The 6,932-nt window shown below is 40.6% G+C and overlaps 1 long non-coding RNA gene across 8 annotated transcripts; it reads right to left on the bottom strand.

Moving 5' to 3' along the window:
- Positions 1 to 1,044: 1,044 nt before the first annotated feature.
- On the bottom strand, positions 1,045 to 6,458 carry LOC123154729 (uncharacterized). 8 transcript variants are annotated; one of them, XR_006477016.1, is made up of 5 exons: positions 6,222 to 6,458; positions 3,277 to 6,086; positions 2,498 to 3,141; positions 1,657 to 1,804; positions 1,045 to 1,521 (listed from the first exon to the last, which is right to left on the bottom strand). It is a non-coding gene; the product is annotated as an uncharacterized lncRNA (long non-coding RNA). The 8 variants fall into 8 exon arrangements; XR_006477017.1 differs by having other exon boundaries at positions 1,045 to 3,141; positions 3,277 to 4,466; positions 4,602 to 4,749; positions 5,443 to 6,086; XR_006477013.1 differs by having other exon boundaries at positions 1,657 to 3,141.
- Between the last annotated feature and the right edge of the window lie 474 nt (positions 6,459 to 6,932).

Genomic DNA, 6,932 nt, shown 5'->3' with positions numbered 1-6,932 from the left:
TACATTAATGAGTGTTTGTTACGTGCTAAATGAGGAAAGTGTTTTTTATTTGGTTGCATTAGGTGGATAAAAAAGTTGGGTCTGTCTAGGACACATCTAGATGTGATATAGTTATGTCACATATAACCTGATAAGCACTATGTTTGTGGTCTATTTTTTTTATCCCAGCTTTTTTCTTTATTTCTTGTTACTGCATAGTTATTTTTAGAAGGTTAGATGTGACATCATTAAAAAACATCTAGATGTGAATTAGACAAACTGAAAAAAGTTTATCAATTGGATACGTGTTGGTATTTTTCCCCCCACGTGATTGTATCTTGAAACTCCATGCGTGTAACCACGCTCTTTTGAAAAGTATACGTGCCGTCACCGCGTGTAGTAGACGGGTAGCTTTTTGACCGGAAGGAGCTTAGTTGCTTTGTAGTAAATCGCTACTGCCATATTTTTGCATTCAGTTCATGCACATAGTTATATCGCTTTAATTTGAGATCTGTGTCTGGGTACTACGTGTGTGGTTGAGAGTTTCTTTGACTAGTAAGCTTGCACGTGCACGCACGTCTCAGTTAATGCAAATATATACACTAAATAAGCCACTTTCTCTATATTTTGAAGTTATATGTACAATAATATTGTCTCCAGATTTTTTTAAATATATTCCCTTCTTCATTTGTTTAAAAAAATAGCAAGAAAAATATTCTAATTCATTACAAAGATAAATCTCACACAATGAAATGGGCTTACATGGTGTATAAGAAGAATTTTGAATTGACAGTCGTCATCAACCAGAAGCACGACAATTGTGTGGTACACAAATAGCAAACAGTAGGAATGAAATCATATATGCTTCATACTGATGTAGTATGATGAATTACGTTCAAATTTACAAAAATAAATCAGCACCATCCGGTAAGATCATTCATGCATGTTAAGACCTTGAAATTCATATAAAAACATGTTTACAAATCTCCTTATTCGATTATCGTAATTGGGTTTTCTAAGATAACTCCCATGTCTATATATTATAATAGAGAACAAAGAGTAACATCAGTCATATTATTTTGTACAAAAATCCAAGATAATGTTTTAGCATTAAAGGAAAATCTAATTATTGCTCTCATCCTGAGAATAAATACTCTCCACCTCTTATGAGGTTACATTACTAAGTGGCAGCAGCATACTGAATGACAATCTATCAGGCCTCATAAGAAAGAATTTTACAAACTTACTCATGATTCATGACATGACTGGAACTTCTAATAATCCAAAACCAAACAAGACAATCATTTATTTGTCTGCAGATAACAAGGTTGAACATTTATTGTGACATCTCCAATATGCCCAGAAACAACATGTAGATCTCTGCATCTGCTGTATCCATCCTTCTTCATGGACTTCCGGTGAACAAATAATGTATCAAAGAAGGTTGTTGGCTGATTAGGAATATGTTCCTTGTGCTCTCCAATTGTTCTTAGCCTTCTTGGAATATTGTCGTTGTTTCAATAGCCCACCTAGAACCATCTTCTACAAGGAGGAGACAATGCCATTAAATTAGAGAAAATCCGAAATTTTGTAATGCATCAACTTCGTTGCGATATAAACACCAATATTTAGGCACAGCCAAAAACAAACACACACCCAAATGTTGAGGAAACATACCATGCCTAACTTGAGAAATCACAATAACTGAACCATCCAACAAAATCATGTAAGATAGGATGGCATGAGCAGTGCCAACGCAATCACTATTATCTTTCTCTAAACAATTAAGGAAAGCTAACAGGTTTATATACTCAGGGACATTATCCTGCAAAATAGTAAGATTTAGCATGGCATTCAGTGCTACAGAAGTAACAGTACAAAGCAGAGTTGTTGATAGGTATCTTCGTGGGGGGACTCATAAGCAACACTTTAAATAGTGCTTGAGCCATTCCAGATGTTTTAGAGCTGACTATTGATAATAATCAACTATAACTGCTACCAAAACAATGTGTGATATATGCCCAATGTCCCATGTAATGGCAGAGAGATCGGAATCAAATAGAAAAACATATGTTAAGAGTTCAACTAAAGCCTAGAGCATCAAGAGAAAATAATTGAAAAGGAATAAGAACGTACTCCCCATAAAGAAAAATGATGGCGTTTAGATTACTAAAGTAGTGATCTAAACGCTCTTATATTTCATTACAGATGGAATACTTCAAAAATATATCACCAGTTGACGGTATAGCCGACAGACCCGAAATTGCAATTTGAACAAAATCTCATGAAATATGAGGATTAATATTGCACAATGTATAGCTGGTGGGTACAGTTCCAGGTCAGGACAGAAGTGGATTGGGCATATGCCTCATCCTGATGTCAAGTGTGAAATGTTGTGCATCTAAGAGGTAATAAAATCATCACTTCCTTAGCCATAAACCGAATAAATCACATATCATATTGGAATCATCACCATGAACCAGCACAAGATTGATAAGTGGCCATATCAAGATCACACCTTTAACACAAGAATCAATCATGACCAGCAGCGAGTTGTTGCAGCAGCCCGGTTGTCAGAATGACATAGAAGACTTGGTGGTTTCTTGTAGCTCCGTTAACGGCTACCAATGCTCTAAATTGACCCGAGCTACATATGGACAGGAGAAACCTGCATAGCCAAACCTGCCTATGGAATCTTTGCAAAACAGAGTACACAGTGGAGCCATGCAGCCTGAAGTCATCATAGGGAAGATTATATGAAACAATTTGAATGTTCGGCCCCATCCATGCGTACAAGAAAGACTACATGAGAGGTAGAGCTAACAGCGTTTCTAACTGAAATAAGCTCCATTATCATAATATCATTAGATAAGCACTACGATGATCAGTAACAAAGATAAATCACCAAATGAATCAGCAATTTTATAGAGCTAGTAGAGAGCTTACAGCTCAAGCATACGCGAAACCACGCACGGAAGATGCCCGCATGGATATCTTGACAGTGGGGTCGATCCGTCCCTCCGAAAAGATAACTGCTATTTGATCTCGTCTTTCCTTGATAGCAAGTCGATCCCATCCATCCTCGTAGGTGCCCGGCCCTTGATCCTCGTCCCACATCACGGCGCCACCATCCTCATACGTCCTTATCGGGGCTGGTAGATCCTGTCAGTTCACAAGCACGCAACAAGCCCGATTAGGTGAGATTCGACCAGCAGCTTGGCAAATAAACGAATAAATGAATCAAGGAGAAGCATGAGCGGTCAAGAGTAGGGGGTGGTTAGTGGAGGAAGCACGCACATGGATCCACCTCTACAGTCCTTGGTCGAGGCTGCTGCCGTCCTTCGTCGAGCAGAGGCGAATCGAAGACAAATATGGGGCCAAGGGGAGGGCCAACAGGGAAGACCGGTGAAGCAAGAGCACGCCTGGGCAGGTCTTGTTGTGTTAGCCTGGTAGGGCGTCGCGGGAAGGGCGATTGCGCGGGCAAATGATGGCGGCGGCGGCGTGAGACTTTTTTTTGCCCTAAGTTTTTCTTTGCGGGTCATTTGGCGCTGAGCGGTTGCAGACGTATGACGGAGATATTTCTTCACCCGGTGGAGCACGGTCAGCCTGCGGTAATTGCTAAGTGCACACCGTCTCAGGATTGGATTAATCCTGACGGTTAAGATTTACTTAAGAGGGATGATCTGATGGTGCTAATCTAGCTGTGTACATTTCCTGGGGTGTATTTAAGAAAGAAAAAGTTTGATTGTTTATTAGTAGTAGAGATGTGGTACACAAATAGCAAACAGTAGGAATGAAATCATATATGCTTCTTACTGATGTAGTATGATGAATTACGTTCAAATTTACAAAAATAAGTCAGCATCATCCGGTAAGATCATTCATGCATGTTAAGACCTTGAAATTCATATAAAAAACATGTTTACAAATCTCCTTATTCGATTATCGTAATTGGGTTTTCTAAGATAACTCCCATATCTATATATTATAATAGAGAACAAAGAGTAACATTAGTCATATTATTTTATACAAAAATCCAAGATAATGTTTTAGCATTAAAGGAAAATCTAATTATTGCTCTCATCCTGAGAATAAATACTCTCCACCTCTTATGAGGTTACATTACTAAGTGGCAGCGGCATACTGAATGACAATCTATCAGGCCTCATAAGAAAGAATTTTACAAACTTACTCATGATTCATGACATGACTGGAACTTCTAATAATCCAAAACCAAGCAAGACAATCATTTATTTGCCTGCAGATAACAAGGTTGAACATTTATTGTGACATCTCCAATATGCCCGGAAACAACATATAGATCTCTGCATCTGCTGTATCCATCCTTCTTCATGGACTTCCGATGAACAAATAATGTATCAAAGAAGGTTGTTGGCTGATTAGGAATATGTTCCTTGTGCTCTCCAATTGTTCTTAGCCTTCTTGGAATATTGCCGTTGTTTCAGTAGCCCACCTAGAACCATCTTCTACAAGGAGGAGACAATGCCATTAAATTAGAGAAAATCCGAAATTTTGTAATGCATCAACTTCGTTGCGATATAAACACCAATATTTAGGCACAGCCAAAAACAAACACACACCCAAATGTTGAGGAAACATACCATGCCTAACTTGAGAAATCACAATAACTGAACCATCCAACAAAATCATGTAAGATAGGATGGCATGAGCAGTGCCAACGCAATCACTATTATCTTTCTCTAAACAATTAAGGAAAGCTAACAGGTTTATATACTCAGGGACGTTATCCTGCAAAATAGTAAGATTTAGCATGGCATTCAGTGCTACAGAAGTAACAGTACAAAGCAGAGTTGTTGATAGGTATCTTCGTGGGGGGACTCGTAAGCAACACTTTAAATAGTGCTTGAGCCATTCCAGATGTTTTAGAGCTGACTATTGATAATAATCAACTATAACTGCTACCAAAACAATGTGTGATATATGCCCAATGTCCCATGTAATGGCAGAGAGATCGGAATCAAATAGAAAAACATATGTTAAGAGTTCAACTAAAGCCTAGAGCATCAAGAGAAAATAATTGAAAAGGAATAAGAACGTACTCCCCATAAAGAAAAATGACGGCGTTTAGATTACTAAAGTAGTGATCTAAACGCTCTTATATTTCATTACAGATGGAATACTTAAAAAATAAATCACCAGTTGACGGTATAGCCGACAGACCCGAAATTGCAATTTGAACAAAATCTCATGAAATATGAGGATTAATATTGCACAATGTATAGCTGGTGGGTACAGTTCCAGGTCAGGACAGAAGTGGATTGGGCATATGCCTCATCCTGATGTCAAGTGTGAAATGTTGTGCATCTAAGAGGTAATAAAATCATCACTTCCTTAGCCATAAACCGAATAAATCACATATCATATTGGAATCATCACCATGAACCAGCACAAGATTGATAAGTGGCCATATCAAGATCACACCTTTAACACAAGAGTCAATCATGACCAGCAGCGAGTTGTTGCAGCAGCCAAGTTGTCAGAATGACATAGAAGACATGGTGGTTTCTTGTAGCTCCGGTAACGGCTACCAAAGCTCTAAATTGACCCGAGCTACATATGTACAGGAGAAACCTGCATAGCCAAACCTGCCTATGGAATCTTTGCAAAACAGAGTACACAGTGGAGCCATGCAGCCTGAAGTCATCATAGGGAAGATTATATGAAACAATTTGAATGTTCAGCCCCATCCACGCGTACAAGAAAGACTACATGAGAGGAAGAGCTAACAACGTTTCTAACTGAAATAAGCTCCATTATCATAATATCATTAGATAAGCACTACGATGATCAGTAACAAAGATAAATCACCAAATGAATCAGCAATTTTATAGAGCTAGTAGAGAGCTTACAGCTCAAGCATATGCGAAACCACGCATGGAAGATGCCTGCATCCATATCTTGACAGTGGGGTCGATCCGTCCCTCCGAAAAGATAACTGCTATTTGATCTCGTCTTTCCTCGACAGCAAGTCGATCCCATCCATCCTCGTAGGTGCCCGGCCCTTGATCCTCGTCCCACATCACGGCGCCACCATCCTCATACGTCCTTACCGGGGCTGGTAGATCCTGTCAGTTCACAAGCACGCAACAAGCCCGATTAGGTGAGATTCGACCAGCAGCTTGGCAAATAAACGAATAAATAAATCAAGGAGAAGGGTGAGCGGTCAAGAGTAGGGGGTGGTTGGTGGAGGAAGCCCGCACATGGATCCACCTCTACAGTCCTTGGTCGAGGCTGCTGCCGTCCTTCGTCGAGCAGAGGCGAATCGAGGACAAATATGGGGCCAAGGGGAGGGCCAACAGGGAAGACCTGTGAAGCAAGAGCACGCCTGGGCAGGTCCTGTTGTGGTAGCCTGGTAGGGCGTCGCGGGAAGGGCGGTTGCGCGGGCAAACGATGGCGGCGGCGGCGTGAGACTTTTTTTTGCCCTAAGTTTTTCTTTGCGGGACATTTGGCGCTGAGCGGTTGCAGACGTATGACAGAGATATTTCTTCACCCGGTGGAGCACGGTCAGCCTGCGGTAATAGCTAAGTGCACAACGTCTCAGGATTGGATTAATCCTGACGGTTAAGATTTACTTAAGAGGGATGATCTGATGGTGCTAATCTAGCTGTGTACGTTTCCTGGGGTGTATTTAAGAAAGAAAATGTTTGATTGTTTATTAGTAGTAGAGATAGAGAAGTAGAGATAGAGATAGAGATGTTTATTAGTAGTAGAGATTTGGAAGTAAAATAATTATGCGGGGTTGTTACGCCCTTTTCTCCATGCACCACACATGCTACCGCTGGAGCTGCACCTCGCAGCAACCCCACCGGCCATGTCCTTCGGCAGCCTGCCGGACATGAGGTCGACTCAACGGGCGCAAGCTAGAACAACTGTGGCGAGTTGGATGGGTTCAAGGCGCCAGAGAGCTCGAG

Source organism: Triticum aestivum, chromosome 7A, assembly GCF_018294505.1.
Source record: "Triticum aestivum cultivar Chinese Spring chromosome 7A, IWGSC CS RefSeq v2.1, whole genome shotgun sequence".
In the NCBI taxonomy this organism is placed as follows: domain Eukaryota; kingdom Viridiplantae; phylum Streptophyta; class Magnoliopsida; order Poales; family Poaceae; genus Triticum; species Triticum aestivum.
Note: the sequence above shows the minus strand (reverse complement) of the source record. Positions and strands in the feature narration are given on the sequence as shown.